The following is a 20,406-nucleotide window of genomic DNA, read 5'->3' as shown; positions in this document are numbered from 1 at the left end:
TTTCATAAGTTCTTTGTAGTTGATTTAAATATTGTATTCTCTCTCAGAATAACAGCCAATCACAGTTGTTCTTGGAACAGTTTTGCTGTTACTGTGTACGATGTTCTCTTGGTTCTGTTCATTTCACTCTTCATTATTTTATGCAAGTCTTTCTACATTTTTCTAAAATCAATCTGTTCATCCTTTCTTATAGCACACTAATATTCTATCACAATCCTATATCACAGTTGGTTTAGCCATTTCCCAGATGATGGACATTGCCTCAATTTCCAGTTCTTTGACACCAAAAAGAGACCTACTATAAATATTTTAGAACATAGGACTTCTTTTCCTTTTTCTCTAATAATCACTTTAGGAAACAGACCAAAGAGTGCTCTTGCTGGATCAAAGGGTATATACACAGTTTTATAACTTTGGGCATAATTCCAGTGTTCTCTAAAATGGTTAGATCACTTAACAGTTCCACCAGCAGTGTACTAGTTTTTCCACGTCTCGTCCAACATTTGTCAGTTTTCCTTGTATCATTGTCAATAATTTGATAGGTCTGAGGTGGTATATCAAAGTTGCTTTGATTTGCATTTCTTTAATCAATAATGATTTAGAGCATTTTTTCCTGTGACTATATTGGTTTTGATTTCTTTTTCCAAAAATCCCGTTCATATCATTTGTCCATCTATCAATTGAGGAAGATCATCATTATAATATTGCTGTTACTGTATAAATATTCTGTCTTCACTTAGATATTTATATATTATATTATATTATATATTATGTATATTTATAGAATATAAATATTCTATCACTTCACTTTGATATCAGTTCATAAAAGTCTTCCAAAGTTTTTTTGAAACCATCTCCTTCATTACTTCTTACAGAACAATTATATTCTGTTGCAGTCATATACTATGACTTTTTCATTTCCCAAATTGATGGGCATATTCTCAGTTTCCAATTTTTTGCCACTACCAAAACAACTGCTATACATGGTTTTTGTACATATAAATCCTCATTTTCTTTGATCTCTTTAGGGTAAAGACTTGATAGCAATATTGCTGGGTCAAAGGGGGCATGCAGAGTTTTATAGCCCTTTGGCTTTAGTTTCAAATTATTCTCTATAATGGTTCAACCAGTAGTATATTTGTGTATCTATTTTTTCACATCTCCTGCAGGATTTTTATCATTTCCCTTTTCTGTCATATTAGCTAATCTAGTAGGTGTGAGATGGCATTTCAAAGTTGTTTTAATTCCCATTTGTCTAATTATTAATTATCTAGAGCATTTTTCACATGACTTAAAAAAACAAAAACCCTCACCTTCCATCTTACAGTCATTGTATTAGTTTCAAAGCAGAAGAGTGGTTAGGGGTTAAGTGACTTGTCCAGGGCCTAGGAAGTGTCTGAGGCTAGATTAGAACCCCAGACCTCCTATCTCTAGGCCTGGCTCTCAGTCCCCTGAGCCACCTAGCTGCCCCCCATATGACTTATGATAGATTTGATTTCTTTTTTCCCTCGAAAACTGCCTGTTAATCTCCTTTGGCTATTTATCAGTTGGGGATTGGTTCTTATTTTTTATAAGTTTGACTTAGTTCCTCACATATTTGAGAAATAAGATCATTACCAGATAAATTTGCTGTAATAATTTTACCCTTAGTTTCCTACTTTTCTTTAGTAAATGCTTATTGACTGAATAAGTGGTATATGGAGTTTGACCTTGGTTGTTTGCATCCTTCAAATATTTTTAGCTGGTTATACTACTTCCCTTTCTCTGTTGTCATTCATCTTAGATCCTGTCCTAGACATTACATATTTTGTAATACCACATGCTTTATATAGGAGACAGAGTATGATGTGCTACACTTTCAATTTGGGTTCTTCACATTATTTTCCTTGTCATAGAAAGCAGTACTATTAGTATTTACAAGATAAGAAGGATGATTCTTTAGCTTTTGTTGTAGTAAGCCTTGAGCCTTCTTAGGAGGTGCACTTTCCCCATTTACTTTGCTTATTCTTACTAATTAGTCATTTTGAAAACCACTAAGTTGAATCTACAAGAATAATTCTAGGTCTCTGTTGGCAATCTTTATAAGCTTTCTGTGTTCAGAAATGATATGGTGTCTGGAAACTTCTCTATTTTAGTTTAAGAAATTACACTGTTCTACTTTTCTTTAATTACAACAAGGAAAATATATATTATGTGTGGACATAGTCACTTAAAGGTAGAAGGGAAACTAGAGATCATTTAGTGAAATTCTTTTATTTTATAATTGAGGAAGCTGAGACCCAGAAGTTTCATGACATGCCTAAAACCTCACAGTGAGTTAGTGGCAGGACAGGGACTAGACCTTAGGTCTCCTGGCTGGTAGGGCAGCACTTTGAAAGGAAGCATGGTGTAGATGAAAAATATGTGAGTATATGTCTTTCTTTGAGGCATTCAGGATGTACAGTAGATAGAACATAGGACTTCTGGTCAGGAAGATCTGAAATAAAATTCTGCCTTAGACATTTACTAGCTATATAATTTAACAATTGTGTGCCTCAGTTTCTTCACTTATGAAATGGAGATAATAATAATACTTATCTCACAAGGTTGTTATTAAGATCAAATGAGTTAACATATGTAAAGTACTTTGCAAAACTTAAAGCACTATATAATTGCTAACTTATTATTACATATATTCTTTCTAGATTGACCTGGATGGACCTCTTGGTGGGAAGATGAGTAATGGGAAGGAGGCTAGTGATGCTGAAATTTGGACTAGGAGACCAGTTATGACAGGATTGAGATAGGATAGACAGTGAACAAGCAGTGCCAATTGGAGTTTACCTTTTATCCCCTTCTACACTCAGCCCTGCTATCTCTATCCAGTACCCAAGAATTGGGAAAGGCTACAGGGACAATCTCAGGAAGCCGTCACTAGAAGGGGAAAGAGCAGGAGGGAAATCCCAAGTTATGGCTGGGGAATTCTTGTGGATGTTGGCAGCATTACCAAGAAGGTAAAAGAAGTTAGTAAGTCAGGGACTGCCTTTATTAAAAGGGAGAGGAAGAGTGAAGGGAATGAAGGAAGCATAGGAAGAAACCTTTTTACTCCATATCTCAGTCAATCAGTAAACTTAAAAGCTTACAGTGCCAGGCAATGTACTAAGCTGGGGATGTAAAGAAAGACAAAAGACAGTTCTTGCCCTTAGTAAGTATGGAGTCTAGCTGTAGGAGATAATCTGTAGATACAAAGTGATTGGGCAGGGCCTGGAGGCACTGGCAATTAGAAGAAGGGGAAGAAGATAGATTAGGAAAAGGCCTATGTAGAGAGAAGGTGATGCTTGAGCTGAGCCCTTGAAGTGAAACTAGGCTATTCTGAGAGACTGAAGTAAAGAGGAAATGCATTTCAAACACTGGGGATAGACAGCCAGTGCAAAGGCTTGGAGGTAGATGATATAGAGCCATTTATAAGGATCAGCAAGATGAGTTGACTGACTTGTATTGTGGATGGAGAGGAAAAATGTATATAATAAAGCTGGAAAATTAGACATTGAGATCATATTTTCAAGGAATTTAAATGCCAAACAGTGAAGTTTATAATTTATTGTTGAGGTAATAGGGAGCCATTCAAGTATATTGCAGAGAGGAATGCCATCGTTATATTTGAACTTTAGAAAAATCAGTTTTGGGAGCTGTTTAAAGAGTAAGTTGGAAAAGAGAAAGACTTGAAGCAAGAAGGCCAGTTTATTAAGAAACTATTATAATAGTCCAGGTGAGAAGTGATGAGGGGCTCATCTAGGGCTGGTGGCTTTGTGAGTGGAGAGAAGGGGACAGATGTGTGGAATGTTGTGCAGGTGGAAATGAGATGTAGTAAGATAATGTAATTTTAGTTTTAAAGATGGGGAAAGTTCAGAAAGGTTCATGGAATCACAGAATTGTAGAGTTTGAAAGGATCTCAGCAGACATCTAATCCAACCGCAACCCCAAAAAGAATCTTCGTTGCAACATAATAGACAAAGTTATATAGATAGTAAATGGTAGAGCTAGAATTCAGACTAATGCCTTCAGAAATGAAATCTACATTGTCTTTAACAAAGCTGCTAAACTGATACTTTACACCCACTAATGGTATCAGTCTCAAATGGAAACAGATCCCAGGACCTGCATATTGATTTAGGAAACCACAAATTAACATTATATTTTTATTGTATTTTTATTTATCTAATTAAACATTTACTAATTACATTTTAATCTGATTTTGGCTGCAATGCACAAAAATTTTATGGAATGGTGGTAAGGCTGCTTTATAACAAAAAATCTTTTTTAAAATAAAAAAAAATCTTAATTTATTAATTTAATTTTTATTTAGAGTATTTTTCCATGGTTACATGATTCATGATTTGCGCCCCCCTCACTCTTCCCTCCTCCTGGAGCTGATAAGCAGTTCCACTGGGTTATACATGTGTCATTGTTCAAAACCTATTTTTATGTTATTCATATTTGCATTAGAGTGCTTTTGACATCAAAACCCCAATCATATCCCTATCGAACTATGTGATTGATCATATGTTTTTCTAATGCATTTCTGGTTACCCAATTCTTTCTTTTTTTTTTAATTGCGTCCTCTTAAAATTTAAGATTCAAAATTTTATTTAATTGATTAATTTAGAATATTTTTCCAGGGTTACATGATTCATATTCTTTCCCTTCCCTCCTCCCCCCTCCCATAGCCAACAAGCAATTCAACTGGATTTTACATGTATCATTGATCAAGATCTATTTCCATATTATTAATATTTGCAATAGAGTGATCATTTAGAGTCTGTCTCCAATCATATCCCCATCAAACTGTTTGATCAAGCAAATGTTTTTTCTTCTGTGTTTCTACTCCCACAGTTCTTTCTCTGGATGTGAATAGTGTTCTTTCTCATAAGTCCCTCAGAATTGTCCTGGGTCATTGCATTGCTGCTAGTAGAGAAGTCCATTACATTTGATTGTACCACAGTGTTTCAGTCTCTGTGTATAATGTGCTCCTGGTTCTGCTCCTTTCATTCTGCATCAATTGCTGGAGGTTGTTTCAGTCTCCATGGAATTCCTCCAGTTCATTATTCCTTTCAATACAATAGTATTCCATCACCAACAGATACCACAATTTGTTCAGCCATTCCTCAATCAAGGGACACCCCTTCATTTTCCAATTTTTTGCCACCACAAAGAGTGCGGCTTTGAATATTTTTGTACAATTCTTTTTTCCTTATCTCTTTGGGGTACAAACCCAAGAGTATACCAAAAACTCTTCATAACTCCCCTTAGCTTGTAGGATAGAATACAAAATTTTCAGCCTGGTACTTATAAAGCCCTCTACAACCTGGCTTCTAGCTTCCTTTCCAGTTTCATTTCATATTATTTCCTTTCATGTGTTTTCCTTTCTAGTCAAACTGGCCTGTTGGTTATTCTTAGTATGTAACATTTGATCTCTTGCCTTTATGCCATTATACAAGTGGTCTCCATGTTTGGAATGTACTTCCCTCCTTACCTTCATCTTGTTGCATCCTTAGCTTCCTTCAAAGCATGGCTAAGATGTTACCTCCTACAAAAAGATTTTCTTGAATCCTTCAGTTTTAGCATTACATCTGTCTTGAATATTGTGTATTGATACATATTTATATTTAATTTATATATAGTGAAATATGTGTGCATTATATGTATATTACACGCACATTTAACTTGTGTAATTGTTCTAGTCAACCCTCTCCCTCCACCTCTGTTTTGGTTCCTCAGGGGCAGGGATTATTTTGCTTTTTATCCTTGTATCCCTAGTTGGCAAGTATTTATTAAGAGCCTAGTATTTTCTAGGAAATTTGCTAGTTGTTGGGGATTCAAAAGCAAAAAACAGCCCCAGTTCTCAAGGAGCTCACAACCTAATGGAACGAACACCATTAAAACAACTATGTATAAGATACATAAGGGGAAATTGCAGATAATCAACAGAGGGAAGGCACTAGCACTAAAGGGAAGATTTGGGAAGGCTTCTTGTAGAAGTTGGGGTTTTATCTGGTTCTTGAAGGAATCCAGGAATCAAAAATAGAGAGGGAGAGAATTCCAAGCATGGGGGACAGCCAGTGAAAATGCAGGCAATTGGGAGATGGAGTATTTTATGAGGAACAGCAAGGAGTCAAGTGCTACTGAATCACAAAGTATATTTCCACGTATGAAGAAGATGATGTGGGAAAACACAAAATAGAAGAGTGACAGATTATGAAAGGCTTTATATCATATATTTTATACTGGATATGATAGGGAGCCAATGGAGTTTATTGAATAGAGGGTGATATGAACAGACTTTTTTTTTAAACCCTTACCTTCTGTCTTGGAATCAATACTGTGTATTGGCTACAAGGCAGAAGAGTGGTTAATGGGGGTTAAGTGACTTGCCCAGGGTCGCAAAGCTGGGAAGTGTCTGAGGGCAGATTTTGAACCTAGGAGCTCCTGTCTCTAGGCCTGGCTCTCAATCCACTGAGCTACCCAGCTGCCCCCTGAACAGACTTCTTGAGGAAGAGCATTTTAGCCACTGGATGCATGATGAATTGGAGTAAAATGTAAGGCAGGAAGACCAATCAGTGGGCTGTTACAATCTATTACAATAATATAAGTGTGAGGAGACAGGGCTCTCATTAAGTGTTAGAGGAAAGAAAAGGGTATGTGGGAAAGATGTTACAAAGTAGAATCAAATCAATAGACTTTGACTACAGATTTGGATATGGGGAGGGGCTATGTGAGAGAATGAGGAATTGAGGATAACACCTAGGTTTCAAGCTTGGGTGTCTGGAAAGATGGTATGGCCTTCACAGTAACAGAAAAATTAAGAGAGTGGAAGATAATGAGTTAATTTTGAACATACTGAGTTTAAGATGTATACAGGTCAGCTAGTTCAAGATGCCTGATATATAGCTGGACATGTTAGTTTGGAGGTCTGGAGAGAGGTTACAGCTGGATAAGTAGATTTGAGAACCATCTGCATAGAGATGATAATTGAACAAAATGAGATAGTATAGAAGGAAAAGGGAAGAGAACAAAAGACAAAGCTTTGGGTGGGAATGACCTGGATGAAGATCTAGCAAAGACTATGAAAGAGTATTTAGGTGGGTAGGAGAATTGGGAGTGTAGTCAGGCAAACCTAGAGAGAAGAGATTATCAAGGAAAAAAGGGTGATCAACAGTGTCAAAAGCTACAGAGAGGTTCAGAAGGATCCGGAAAAGGCCATCACACTTGTTGAATAAGAGATAATGATTAATTTTAGAGAGAGAAATTTTGATTGAATTATGATGCTGGAAGCCAGAATGCATCTTGCACATAAATGCTTAAAAAATATTTGTTGAATTGAGATAGATTCCATTATAATACACTACCATTCAAGCATAATTTCCCCTAAATTAATGGTCAAAGAAAGCAATTACATTATAATCACAGTCATTAGTAGTCATTAAATAGATGAAACTCGGTTGACTGTTTCAGACTTAAATTAAAAAAATCTGAAACTACTGAAAAATTAATTTTACCTTGAGATTTTAAATATAAACAATCATAGTTCACAGTTTTCTTAATTGTTTTTCTCTGCCATGAACTTTATCAAGTGTGTTCCTTGGTATATTCTCAATATCCTGATAGGACTCTCTACCTCTGGGCATACATAGAGCATAGACTCAAACAATACTTAGAGAATTTCATGGTTATTTGTTTTTGTTAGCTGAGGTTAAGGAGAAAATCTTTTGGTTTCAGAGTCTTTTGGAAATGTTTTAAAAACATTACCATATTTTCTTGCCATAATAAGACTAGTCATTACTATATCCAGGGTATAATTAGTATATATTTTTATGATTGGAGATCTTATGTCTTCAGGTTATTATTTTGAATATGAAGTTTTATTGCACAGTTCTATATTTATAGAGATATTAGTGTGGAAGATTGAACTGAAAATATATGAATTCCAGAGTGTGCCTTGTTTCTGAACCTCCCCTCCTACTCCCTAGGATTGTAAGGTCTTTGAGGACAGAGACCCTTTGTTTCTTGCTTTTCTGTCTCTAATACCTAGCACAGTACCTTGCACATGTAAACTTTTAATAATTATTTGTTGAATTGAATTTTGGCTTACCAATCTTTCCTCCTTATTACACTGCCACTCTTGCATAATTTTTCTGTTTAGGAAATTCTGTTGTGTTTATAATCATTTGTGGCTATTAAGTAGATATAACTTTGTTTATAGTTTTAAAATGGGCTTGAATTAAAAAAAATTGATACTAAGGGGGAACTTAACTTATTTTGATAATACAAGCGTCCATCATTCATTAATTTACTATTTTCTTTCCTCTGCTATGAACTTTAGCAAGCATTAGTCTATGGATATAGTTAACTGTTACAATGCACATGTAATCATAAATATTTAGATTAGAAAGGGAGCTTAAAGCTCATCTAGTCCAACTGACTCATTTTACTGATAAGGAAACTGAAGCTCAGAGAGGTTGAAAGACTTGTTGAAGGTCATACAACTAATAAATATTTGGGGCTAGGTTTGAACCCAATTTCTCCTGACTTCAAGTCCAGCATTCTATTTGCCCTTCAGAACCTATTTAAAGGGAAATATGTAAAAAATGATAAATGACAATTTTTTGTAGTAACAATAATCAAGATAAGCTGTAAAATAAAAGTATGCCGATTACAAACATAATGTCAACTGAATCAGCAAGAGCCCAGTTCAAAGAATTCTATGAATTAGCTGGTTTCAATTCATTCCAAGTTGGAGTGCAGGAAAAGGTGGTTGCTTAGCAATTTCCTTTCATTCTATCATAGATTGGTGGATCTTAAGATACATATATTATGTATTACAAGATCTGCCCTCACAAAGATTTTATAATGTGCTCTGACCCTAAAGCAGTAGGACTGCTTTGTATTTATCTTCACCTGGCAGTATTGCAATAAATATTGTAGATTTTGTACTTTGTAGTGATCTGAAAGGAATCCCTTCACATGTAAGGCTCCAGTGACATTCGGACAGCTCCTTCTGGATGACTGGGCAACAGCAGGGAGGAAATGAATGCTAGTGTATTTTTAGTTCTGCTGAGTTAAGAGGGGATATTGCTACCTAAGAGGCAATACCAGGAAGTGTATTTTTATCCCTGGTAAGGGATTGCCATGGTATAGGAAGCCCAGGGCCAAACTAGCTATATTTTTTATTAAAGTATATTTATAACAAAATTTTGCATCAAAATGGAGGTAATATGTCATTACTGGAGTTGATGATTTTCCATTCATTAATGGAATTCATTCACTAATTTAAAAAAATTAGATTTGGAACTTTTTTGTGTGTGCTATATGTATGCATATAAAAATCAGGTATATACTAGGAGAATTTAGGGAGATCAAATGTAATTGCAAAGATAAGAACATGGACAGGATATAGATAGAAACATTTTTTACTTATTTAAAGTTCCTAGTACAGCTCTGCATCTTTTTCAAAAGAAAGAATCAAAGTATTCTCTAAAGACCTAATAGATTTTGCTTAGAGGCTTTATAAAGTTTTCCATTGAGCACCAGGCAGTTAAGGATTGTGTTTGAGCAAATTTGGCTCATTCAGACTTCTTGCCTATGCCACAAATGTCACGTGTAATGGGACCCATTCAAATAGATGTTTAGTATTCTGAAGCTGCTCTTTTTTCTTTTATTTGCCTCCCTCCTTTCCTGAAATAGATGAGAACAAAGAAATTTGTTTCCAAGAGATCCGTCTCCTCTTAACCTTCCTTTCTCATGCTCAAGCCAGATTGAGGCAGTCACTAGAACAAGACTGTCAGCCCACACCTGGCAGCTGCCAGGGCCTGGCTGTTCTTCTCTTTGAAAAGTAGGGGCTTTTTTGGTAACTCAGTGACCAGTGCCAGGCCAGTTAGGGTCATCTTGGAGGGTAATGGGAATGTTGTTGAAAAGGCTTAAATAATCCATTTTAAAGTCTCAACAGGTTGCTAAACACTGTTTCAGTGTCCAGAGAACTTTTTAGGTTGAATTAGCAAAAGAATTTGTCTTCAATATTGATAATCCAGATGTTCCATCCTTTTCATAATCTTAATAGATTATGTATAATTTTTGTATGAATCCAGAATTTTGGAGGCAAAAAAAAATTTTTTTTATTTGATACTTAGGAGAAGTTGTGAGTTTGATTACTGAATTTAGTCAGCAAGCATTTTTTAAGAATTGAGTTTTTTTTTTCCCATTAACAACAACAACAAAATCTGTCTTTTTCCACATTCCCCCTTTGGGTTGTGGGAATGGTGGTAGAAAGAAACAAAATATTTGTAACAAATAGGCTTAGACAAAGAAAGTAACTTTTCATGTTGGCCATGTCTACAAGTATATGCCTGATGCTGAACCTTGAGTCCATCATCACCTCTTTATCAGCAATTGGGTAGCATATTTTATCTTTGGTCCTTTGGAATCACAGTTATTAATTTTGATCAATATTTTTAAGTCTTCCAGAGTTGGTTGTTTTTACAATGCCTTTATTATACTAAACTGCTCAGGTTCTGCTCATCTCTCTACATCATTTCCCTTAAGTCTTCTCCAATTTTTCTGAATTCATTCCTTTCATCATTTCTTATGTACAGTAGTATTCTATTACATTCATATACTATATTTTGTTTAGCCATTCCCCAATTGTTGGATACATTCTTTGTTTCCAGTTCTTCACCAACAATAATAAGAGTTGTTATACGTATTTTTATACATATTGATCCTTTTCCCTCATTTTTTTCAATGTCTTTTGGTTAATAGGCATTTATTGAATCCTTTCTGATTTGTAGGAATTCTTAATACTCTGTGCCAAGAACTGTGGTAAGTGCCAGGGATATAAATAAAGGGAAAAAATACTGTCCCTTGTGGAGACAACATGTTAATAACTATATATATACAGAATATAAATAGGAGATGGAAGCCAGTTTCAGAGTGGGGACACTGTGAAGAGGGAGAAAGGGAGGATTGGGAAAGACTTCTTGGAGAAAGTTGGATTTGAGCTGAATCTTGAAAGAAACCAGAGAAAGTAAGAAAGAGAAGTGAGGAAAGAGCATATCAAGACATGGGACAGGCAACAAAGACCACAGTTGGGATATAGGCCAGTGTAACTGGATTGTAGATTACTTTAAGATTATAACTTTGATAGCTCAATGGAGGATAAATTTTTTGAAAATTTTATTTAGTCAATTTAGAACATTATTCCTTGGTTACAAGAATCATATTCTTTCCCTCCCTCCCCTCACCCCACTCCTTCCCATAACTGATGCGCAATTCCACTGGGTATTACATGTGTCCTTGATCAGAACCCATTTTCATGTTGTTGATGTTTGTACTAGGATAATCATTTAGAGTCTACATCCCCAATCATATCCCCCTCGACTCATGTAATCAAGCAATTGTTTTTCTTCGGTGTTTCTGCTCCCACAGTTTTTCCTCTGGATGTGGATAGTGTTCTTCCTCATAGATCCCTCTGAGTTGTTCAGGATCACTGCATTGCTACTAATGGAGAAGTCCATTATATTCGATTATACCACAGTATATAAGTCCCTGTGTATAATGATCTCCTGGTTCTGCTCCTCTCACTCTGCATCAATTCCTGGAGGTCATTCCAGTTCACATGGAATTCCTCCAGTTTATTTTTCCTTTGAGCACAATAGTATTCCATCACCAACATATACCACAATTTGTTCAGCCACTCCCCAATTGAAGGGCATCCCCTTATTTTCCAATTTTTTTGCCACCACAAAGAGCGCAGCTATGAATATTCTTGTACATATATTTTTCTTTATTATCTCTTTAGGGGCACAAACCCAGCAGTGCTATGGCTGGATCAAAAGGCAGGCAATCTTTTAGCACCCTTTGGGCATAGTTCCAAATTGCCCTCTACAATGGTTGGATCAGTTCACAACTCCACCAGCAGTGCATTAATGTCCCAACTTTGCCACATCCCCTCCAACATTCATTACTTTCCTTTGCTATTATGTTAGCTAATCTGCTAGGTGTGAGGTGATACCTCAGAGTTGTTTTGATTTGTATCTCTCTGATTATAAGAGATTATAAGAACATGTTTTCATGTGCTTAGTAATAGTTTTGATTTCTTTTTCTGAAAATTGCCTATTTGTGTCCCTTACCCACTTATCAGTTGGAGAATGGCTTGATTTTTTTGTATAATTGATTTAGCTCTTTATAAATTTGAGTAATTAGACCTTTGTCAGAAGTTTTTGTTATAAAGATTTTTTCCCAATCTGTTGCTTCCCTTCTAATTTTGGTTGCATTGGTTTTGTTGGTACAAAACCTTTTAAATTTAATATAATCAAAATTATTTATTTTACATTTTGTGATTTTTTTCTCTAACTCTTGCTTGGTCTTAAAATCTTTCCTTGGGGGCAGCTGGGTAGCTCAGTGGATTGAGAGCCAGGCCTAGAGATGGGAGGTTCTGGGTTCAAATCTGGCCTCAGACACTTCCCAGCTGTATGACCCTGGACAAGTCATTTGACCCCCATTTCCTAGCCCTTACCATTATTCTCTCTTGGAGCCAATACACAGTATTGACTCCAAGACTGAAGGTAAGGGTTTTAAAAAAAAAAATCTTTCCTTTCCCAAAGATCTGGCATGTATACTATTCAGTGCTCACTTAATTTACTTATAGTTTCCTTCTTTATAGTCAAGTCATTCACCCATTCTGAGTTTATCTTGGTGTAGGGTGTGAGATGTTGATCCAAGCCTAATCTCTCCCATACTGTCTTCCAATTTTACCAGCAGTTTTTATCAAATAGTGGATTTTGGTCCCAAAAGCTGGGATCTTTGGGCTTATCATAGACAGTCTTGCTGAGGTCACTAACCCCAAATCTATTCCATTGATCCTCCTTTTTGTCTCTTAGCCAGTACCATTAGAGGATCAATTTAAAGAGAGACTTGAGACTTGAATTCCAATCATTACTGAAATAAAAATAAGTGGAAAATATCTTTAAATATATTTCTTATTTCTTATACTTTTTATATGTTGAGTAAAAAACAAAGGCTAATATCAGAAAGGCAAGCAGAACTTTTAAAATCAATTGGATCAGATATCCATAATAAGGGATTAAGGAGAAGCTAGCAATTTGGGGGAATGCATATTTAATCTTGAGATTACTGTCATATTGGGCAGTCATATTTTTCTTGTCTTTTTGTGGAGCGGTTGGAGACAGAATTGGGGTGATGAACTATAATTTGGTTTAATATGACATTTCTTATGTTAGTAAAGGAAAGCCATACTTCTTTTTAAAGGGAATGGATGTTTAATGTCCAAATTCTTCACTATTTCCCTTCATCATTTCTTTCTATTTTAGAGTTAGAAGAATCTGTTCTTATCTTTTATTTGATTGATAATAAGATGGAAAATTTTTTTGTTTTTTTAAATTTTGGCCTTTCTTTAGGCACTTTTTTTTATACTGTTCCGAGCTCAGAGAATACAAATACAATAAAAAAATCACCCTGACCCCAAAGGACTTGCATTTTAATAGGAAAAAACAGTATTCAAAAGAAAAAAAGGCAGAAGCAAAAGGTATCCAATGGATGCTTAATGGAAAAGTCCAGAGGAGTGCAGCATGGTGGGAAATAAAAAGATGATTAGCTTATATGGAGGTTTTGGGTGGAGCCCTACACCTTCCAATCAGAATAAGGGGCACCTGGGGCAGAAAGTACTGCTACTGTGTGAGTTTGTTTCTCAGGCTAATGCCATCTTCCAGACTAAAGAGGTTCCTGGGACATGATGAAGTCCTCCAGAGGAGGTTGATAAAGGAAGAGAAAAGAGAAAGGATAGGAAATTAGGGTTGAATACATTCAGAAACATCTTGTATTGTACTGTGGCTCCATTTTAATATGTAGAACATTTAAGAGTTATTTTAAAAAACCATTAGAAATTAGAGTTGATTTTTTTTTATAGGCATAGCATATCTCATAGGAATTAAGGGATGAGGCCAAAGGACTGGTTCATATTAATGTATTTTCAACTTTGGTTTGGTTAAAGCTTTAAGCAGACTTCAAAATAGGACCTTCATTGACTTAGAGATCTTAATGGAGTATTTATAATCTCAAGCAGCTGCAGAAGCTCATCTGTGGAAAATCTTGGCAAATGACTTTCTCCATATGGTCTGTGGGTGTAAGGGATTTGTAGAAGGAAAAAAATTTAAAATTTAAAATTCACATCAGAATCACACAATCCTTTTGTTAACTGGTACAGAGTCATAGAATTTTAAAACTGGGAAGAACCTCAGAGATCATCTAATCAAAATCCTTTTTTTTGGCAAGAATGATACCTGAGTCCAGACAGGAAATGACTTAGAGCTAGTCAGTAGAATAAAATCCCATTTTTTTCTGACTCCTTTCTATTGCACCATCTTAGTCTTGATCTAAGACCATATTGCATATTTCTAGATCTACTAGAAATTTTTTTTTTAGATTCCCTATCACCTCTCTTCCCTTCTACCAATAATTTAGATCTGAGAGTAGATACATATATTAATAGTTTAGGGAATGCTGAATAATAGCTGAGTAAGGATTGGGATGGAGTTTATCAGCCCATAGGAACACTTCATAGAGGGAAGGAATAGGTTTTTTAATTCCATGAACACAATTTATTAAGCACTTAATGTATTCATGGTACTGTGCCAAGGAATGTAAAAATAGAGATGACGTAGTCCCTGCTGATATCAAGGCATTTCTAGTAGGAAAAAAATAAAAACGATGTAGACCTAAGTAAAGTACAGAACACAGAAATTTTAAACTAAATTATGTCACTCTGGACACAAATTAACTTGCCTGGCATAATTTAGATTGGGCCCTGTCTTTTTCTAGTCTTTACCTCAACCTAACTGTATTGGAGATAGTGAGAGAGCAAAGAATATACAAATTTCTTTTGGTCTGCTGTATTATGAGGTCATTAAAAGTAGGAGAATCAGCATTAGAAAGTAGGGGAACATGGGGTTTTCAGGAAAAAGGTTTTGTGAGTACCAGAAAAGATTTAGGATGAAAAGGAATTTGTTAAGAGGTAGATGGGTAGATGTAGAAGATGCTTTCAGAGAATAGAGGATCATAGGGGGTGTAGTAAGGAAGGACTAAAGGGAGTTCAGTGAAATAAATTTTACTTAAGCAGACTGCAGTGCTAAATCATAGGGATAAAGAGCAGGAGGTAGGAATTTGCTAACCATAGGCCTGGGGGCCTATCATTTGTTGGGAAGTTTGTAGACTAAATTGGTTCCAAGATTCAAATTAGAAATCAGGTGTGAACATGAATCTGCCAATGCTGTCTACTAGGTAGAATCCCTTGAATGAATTGGAAGCAAGAGACAGAAAATGTCCTAAACACTAGACAGACCTTGTGGTAAAGAAGGCAGTTATAATCCTAAGTTTTTGTCAGGTAGGATTAGCCACTGCATTAATTTGTTATTCTCTACTACCTTTCTTTTTTCTTTCTTTTTTTTAATTTTAAACATTATTTTATTTGGTCATTTCCAAACATTATTCACTGGAGACAAAGATCATTTTCTTTTCCTCCCCGCACCCCCTCCCACCACCTTTCCCTCTCCCATAGCCGATGCACGATTCCACTGGTTATCACATGTGTTCTTGACTCGAACTCATTTCCCTGTTGTTGGTATTTGCATTAGAGTGTTCATTTAGAGTCTCTCCTTATTCATATCCCCTCAACCCCTGTAGTCAAGCAGTTGCTTTTCATCGGTGTTTTTACTCCCACAGTTTGTCCTCTGCTTGTGGATAGTATTTTTAAGATCCCTGCAGATTGTTCAGGGACATTGCATTGCCACTAATGGAGAAGTCCATCACCTTCGATTGTACCACAATGTATCAGTCTCTGTGTACAATGTTTTCCTGGTTCTGCTCCTTTCACTCTGCATCACTTTCTGGAGGTTGTTCCAGTCTCCATGGAATTCCTCTACTTTATTATTCCGTTTAGCACAATAGTATTCCATCACCAACATATACCACAATTTGTTCAGCCATTCCCCAATTGATGGGCATCGCCTCGTTTTCCAATTTTTGGCCACCACAAAGAGTGCAGCTATGAATATTCTTGTACAAGTCTTTTTCCTTATTATCTCTTTGGGGTACAAACCCAGCAGTGCTATGACTGGATCAAAGGGCAGACAGTCTTTTATCACCCTTTGGGCATAGTTCCAAATTGCCCTCCAGAATGGTTGGATCAATTCGCAACTCCACCAGCAATGAATTAGTGTCCCCACTTTGCCACATCCCCTCCAGCATTCATTACTTTCCATAGCTGTCATGTTAGCCAATCTGCTAGGTGTGAGGTGATACCTCAGAGTTGTTTTGATTTGCATCTCTCTGATTATAAGAGATGTAGAGCACTTTTTCATGTGCTTATTAATAGTTTTGATTTCTTTGGCTGAGAATTGCCTGTTCATGTCCCTTGCCCATTTATCAATTGGAGAATGGCTTGATTTTTTGTACAATTGATTTAGTTCTTTGTAAATTTGAGTAATTAAGCTTTGTCAGAGGTTTTTATGAAGATTGTTTCCCAATTTGTTGCTACCCTTCTGATTTTGGTTACATTGGTTTTGTTTGTACAAAAACTTTTTAATTTGATGTATTCCAGATTATTTATTTTGCTTTTTGTAACTCTTTCTAAGTCTTGCTTGGTTTTGAAGTCTTTCCCTTCCCAAAGGTCTGACATGTATGGTATTCTGTGTTTGCCTAATTTTCTTATAGTTTCCTTCTTTATGTTCAAGTCATTCACCCATTTTGAATTTATCTTGGTGTAGGGTGTGAGGTGTTGATCCAAACCTAATCTTTCCCACACTGTCCTCCAATTTTCCCAGCAGTTTTTATGAAATAGTGGGTTTTTGTCCCAAAAGCTGGGATCTTTGGGTTTGTCATATACTGTCTTACTGAGGTCGCTTGCCCCCAGTCTGTTCCACTGATCCTCCTTTCTGTCTCTTAGCCAGTACCAGATTGCTTTGGTGACTGCTGCTTTATAATATAGTCTGAGATCTGGGACTGCAAGGCCCCCTTCCTTTGTATTTTTTTTCATTATCTCCCTGGATATCCTTGATCTTTTGTTCTTCCAAGTGAACTTTGTTATGGTTTTTTCTAAATCAGTAAAAATTTTTTTTTTGAAAGTTCTATGGGTATGGCACTAAATAGATAGATGAGTTTGGGTAGGATGGTCATTTTTATTATATTGGCTCGTCCTACCCATGAGCAGTTAATGTTCTTCCAATTGTTCAAGTCTAGTTTTAGTTGTGTGGAAAGTGTTTTGTAGTTGTGTTCATATAGTTCCTGTGTTTGTCTCGGGAGATAGATTCCTAAGTATTTTATTTTGTCTAAGGTAATTTTGAATGGGATTTCTCTTTCTAGTTCTTGCTGCTGAGCTGTGTTGGAATTATATAGAAATACTGATGACTTATGTGGGTTTATTTTGTATCCTACAACTTTGCTAAAGTTGTTGATTATTTCGATTAGCTTTTTGGTTGAATCTCTAGGATTCGTTAAGTAGACCATCATGTCATCTGCAAAGAGCGATAATTTGGTCTCCTCCTTGCCTATTTGAATACCTTCAATTTCTTTTTCTTCTCTAATTGCTACTGCTAGTGTTTCTAATACAATGTCAAATAATAGAGGTGATAATGAGCATCCTTGTTTCACTCCTGATCTTAATGGGAATGGATTTAGTTTATCCCCATTGCAAATGATATTAGTTGATGGTTTTAGATATATGCTGTTTATTATTTTTAGGAACGACCCTTCTATTCCTATGCTTTCTAGTGTTTTTAGTAGGAATGGGTGTTGTATTTTATCAAAGGCTTTTTCTGCATCTATTGAGATAATCATGTGGTTCTTGTTGGTTTGCTTGTTGATGTGGTCAATTATGTGGATAGTTTTCCTAATATTGAACCAGCCCTGCATCCCTGGTATAAATCCTACTTGATCATGGTGGATGACCCTTCTGATCACTTGCTAGAGTCTTTTTGCTAGTATCCTATTTAAGATTTTTGCATCTATATTCATTAGGGAGATTGGTCTATAATTTTCTTTCTCTGTTTTTGTCCTGCCTGGCTTTGGAATTAGTACCATGTTTGTGTCATAAAAGGAGTTTGATAGAACTCCCTCTTTGCTTATTATGTCAAATAGTTTGTATAGTATCGGAGTTAGCTGTTCTTTGAATGTTTGATAGAATTCACTGGTGAATCCATCAGGCCCTGGGGATTTTTTCTTAGGAAGTTATTTGATGGCCTGTTGGATTTCTTTTTCTGATATGGGATTATTTAAGAAATCTATTTCTTCTTCTGTTAGTCTAGGCAACTTATATTTTTGTAAATATTCATCCATATCACCTAGGTTGGTATATTTATTGCCATATAGTTGGGCAAAGTAGTTTTTAATGATTGCCTTAATTTCCTCTTCATCGGAGGTGATGTCCCTCTTTTCATTCTTGATGCTGTTAATTTGCCTTTCTTCTTTCCTTTTTTAAATTAGATTGACCAGTACTTTGTCTATTTTGTCTGTTTTTTCAAAGTACCAGCTTCTAGTCTTATTTATTACTCAATAGTTCTGTCACTTTCTATTTTATTAATTTCTCCCTTAATTTTTAGGATCTCTAGTTTGGTTTTCTTCTGGGGGTTTTTAATTTGTTCGTTCTCAAATTTTTTGATTTGCATTTCCAATTCCTTGATCTCTGTCCTCCCTAATTTGTTAATATATGCACTCAGGGATATGAATTTTCCTCTAAGCCTTGGCTGCATCCCATAAGGTTTGAAAGGATGTCTCGCCGTTGTCATTTTCCTCAATGAAATTATTAATTGTTTCTATGATTTCTTCTCTAACTAACCTATTTTGGAGTATCATATTATTTAATTTCCAATTAATTTTTGATTTGTCTCTCCATGTACCCTTACCGATCAATATTGTTATTGCCTTGTGATCTGAAAAGGCTGTATTTATTATTTCTGCTTTTCTGCATTTGAGTGCCATGTTTCTGTGACCTAGTGTATGATCTATTTTTGTGAATGTGCCATGTGGTGTTGAAAAGAAGTTGTATTCCTTTTTTGTCCCTATTTATTTTTCTCCATATGTCTATTAACTCTAATTTTTCTAAGATTTCATTCACCTCTTTTACCTCTTTCTTGTTTATTTTTTGGTTTGATTTATCTAAATTTGATAGTGGTTGGTTCAAGTCTCCCACTAATATGGTTTTACTGTCTATTTCTTTCTTCAATTCTCCTAGTTTCTGTATTAAAAATTTGGATGCTATACCATTTGGTGCATACATGTTGATTAGTGATATTTCCTCATTGTCTATACTCCCTTTTAACGGAATATATTTACCTTCCTTATCCCTTTTGATCAGGTCTATTTTTGCTTTGGCTTTGTCAGATATCATGATTGCAACTCCTGCCTTCTTTCTATCAGTTGAGGCCCAAAAGGTCTTACTCCAACCTTTAATTCTAACCTTGTGAGTGTCAACCCGCCTCATATGTGTTTCTTGAAGACAACAAATGGTAGGGCTTTGGGTTCTAATCCAATCTGCTATTTGTCTACGTTTTATGCGTGAGTTCATCCCATTTGCGTTCAAAGTTATGATTGTCATTTGTGGATTCGCTGGCATTTTGATATCTTCCCCTAGTTCTGACCTTTCTTCTTTAGCTATCTCCTTTTGAACCAGTGATTTACTTTAGGTCAGTCCCCCTAGTCCCCTCCCTTGAGATGCTTCCCTTTCTAGCCCCCTCCCTTTTTATGTTCCTTTCCCCTCCCCCCTCTCCTTCCCTCCCTTTTTATACTCCCTCCCCCCCTCCTTAATTTTCCTTTCTTTCTTGCCCTATTGGATAAGATAGAATTCAGGATCCCACTAGATCTAGATGTTCTTCCCTCTCAGATTTGATTTCACTGAGAGTAAGGTTTAAGTAATTCCATTTCATGCTCTCTTCCTCTCCTCATATGAGAGTTCTTCCCCTCCCCTTCCCATGTGTATCTTTATATGGGAAAGATTATTCTATTAAGTCCCCCCCTATTTCTTGAAGTAAATCTTAGTGTTATCGATGGTTCCCCCCTTCCCTTTTCTTTTCTTTGCCCCCACTTTCCCCAAATCTTCTTAATGCCCCAATCTTTCCCTATGCATGTTTCTTCTAACTACTCTTATGATGCATACAATTTTTTTTTTCCACAGTACTCCACATTTTTATTGATAGAGAGGGCATATGAGCTATGTATTCCAAGTTGAAAAACAGTGTTACTCTACTATCCACAAACCCATCCGTACCCCAGTGCTACTGTACCTAGAGGGTACTAAGAGCAGAAATGATGCATACAATTTTTGAAGAGTTACACAAAATATTTTCCCCACATATTAATATATATATA

The 20,406-nt window shown here is 35.9% G+C and overlaps 1 protein-coding gene and 1 long non-coding RNA gene across 8 annotated transcripts in view; one reads left to right on the top strand and one right to left on the bottom strand.

Moving 5' to 3' along the window:
- Positions 1 to 20,406, top strand: part of PTPRA (protein tyrosine phosphatase receptor type A) — a 192,288-nt gene that overhangs the window by 47,908 nt on the left and 123,974 nt on the right. The window lies entirely within an intron of this gene.
- LOC107649380 (uncharacterized) overlaps positions 1 to 20,406 on the bottom strand; it is a 30,709-nt gene that overhangs the window by 8,016 nt on the left and 2,287 nt on the right. The window contains exon 2 of the long non-coding RNA XR_001623091.2: positions 12,873 to 12,969. This is a non-coding gene — a long non-coding RNA (uncharacterized LOC107649380). The remainder of the gene's footprint in view (positions 1 to 12,872; positions 12,970 to 20,406) is intronic.

The sequence above is a fragment of the Monodelphis domestica genome, chromosome 6 (genome assembly GCF_027887165.1).
Source record: "Monodelphis domestica isolate mMonDom1 chromosome 6, mMonDom1.pri, whole genome shotgun sequence".
Lineage (NCBI taxonomy): Eukaryota > Metazoa > Chordata > Mammalia > Didelphimorphia > Didelphidae > Monodelphis > Monodelphis domestica.
The sequence above is the reverse complement of the archived record's forward strand: the minus strand, read 5'-3'. Positions and strand labels throughout refer to the sequence as shown.